This window comes from Sinocyclocheilus rhinocerous, unplaced genomic scaffold, assembly GCF_001515625.1.
Source record: "Sinocyclocheilus rhinocerous isolate Xijiao unplaced genomic scaffold, SAMN03320098_v1.1 scaffold1001, whole genome shotgun sequence".
NCBI lineage: Eukaryota > Metazoa > Chordata > Actinopteri > Cypriniformes > Cyprinidae > Sinocyclocheilus > Sinocyclocheilus rhinocerous.
In genome coordinates this window covers 383,081-385,127 of record NW_015666593.1, presented here as the reverse complement: position 1 = coordinate 385,127, position 2,047 = coordinate 383,081, and positions in this window count along the sequence as shown.

Here is a 2,047-nt window from a genome sequence, read left to right as displayed (position 1 = left end):
ATTTATTCATCTGAAAGCTGAATAAATAAGCTTTCCATTGATGTATGGTTTGTTAGGATAGGGCAGTATTTGGCCGAGATACAACTATTTGAACATCTGGAATCCGAGGGTGCAAAAAAATTAAAATACTGAGAAAATCGCCTTTAAAGTTATCCAAATGAAGTTCTTAGCAATGCATATTACTAATCAAAAATTAAGTTTTGATATATTTACGGTAGGAAATTTACTAAATATCTTCATGGAACATGATCTTTACTTAATATCCTAATGATTTTTGTCATAAAAGAAAAATCTATAATTTTGACCCATACAATGTATTTTTGGCTATTGCTAAAAATATACCCCAGCGACTTAAGACTGGTTTTGTGGTCCAGGGTCACATATGGATATTGGCAATGCACACTGGAAGTAGCCTACTAAATCATCTGTTTTTAAAACACATTCTTGTAAAATATTTTGTTTTGCATCATGACCTTGAAGTGTTTAAGTCAAAACAACAACCATCATCACAAGAATCATTCAGTGTCAGATTCGAGTTTATTATGTTGTAAACTCTATGTCGTATGATATAAACTATTTTTGGACACTGTAATGGCAATAATTTTTAGATAGGCTAATTTATGTTTGTTATTTTGGATATGTGTTTGATTTCTATCTACTCATATGGTGTAAATATGTTTTATAGCAGGTGTTAACAGTGATTAACAACCATTACTAATGAAGAGCGGGGTCGGGTGGGGTTGCTATAAACCAGGGCTATTCAATTAGCTTAATTTGAGGGCCAGATTATCGAATTGAAAATTTGAAGGGGGCCAAGGGGGTAGGGGCCGTCCTGATCTCTTTCTGGGGGGTTTTTAGGTATTAGATTTTATTTTAATAATTTCTCCAATTTAATGGAGTCACCATGACTTTTGACATATGGCCATAAATACCAAACATTTGATTCTGGTAGCATGCATTTCAGTAGCCTATACTGTAGTAGGCCATCTGTTTAACTAAGAATAGATATGAGTACTGTAAGTTCTTAGGAAGTAGTTTTTGTTTACTTTTTTATTGTTTCACTTTGTCCCAGACAAACTTCCGAAGTAAACTATGAAAATCCATCTTATTAATTATAAATAACCAATTATGAATTATTAATTAAAACATTATTAGACTACGTTAACATAAATATTAGCGTGCTTGTTTACCAAGCAGCTCAGTGCTTGAGAGGAAATATGACGTGTCATGTGATATGTGAAGAAAACAAAGACAAAGTTAAATATAACTTGTGAACAGAAGATTTGTATTGGTCGTCAAAATGTGTTACAATGTTAATGGTGTATATAGGACATTATGTTAGCTATGAAATTAGCAAAACCAAGGGTAATTTTCTTTAAATTAAAAAAAAAAATTTTTTGGGTGTGAAAATTTTTCTTTTTTTGATGACTACTGACCAGTAAAGTTTAGTGTCAGTAAAGGGAAAATAATCCAGCCTCAAGGTTACTTGCATGATTAGAACCAGTCAGACAAGGCATATTAGAAATAAAAAAAAAATACTTTGGGGAAAAATAAAAAATAAATGGAAAAATATGACTCATGAAAAATTTGGCACTATTTTCCATTGGTTTCCTCATTTCTGCTTTAGAGTCAGGTCTGGTTTCGTAAAACACATTTATTTCTCCAAGTCGAAGTTTTTAAATGAATAAATAATTACTGTCACAGTGATCGTGTGATATCTCATTACAGTTATTTCTGTGATATCCCAATGTAATTTATCTTAAAGGGGTCATATGATGCTGCTAAAAAGAACATTATTTTGTGTATTTGGTGTAATGAAATGTGTTTATGCGGTTTAAGGTTAAAAAAACACATTATTGTTTCTCCTCTATGCCCCGCCTTTCTGAAACACATCGATTTTTACAAAGCACATTGGTCTAAAAAGTGGAGTGTGCTGTGATTGGCCAGCTATCCAGTGCGTTGTGATTGGCCGAATACCTCAAGCGTGTCACGGAAATGTTACGCCCCTCACCATAGCTCGAAATTGCGACCATTTTGGTCGCATATG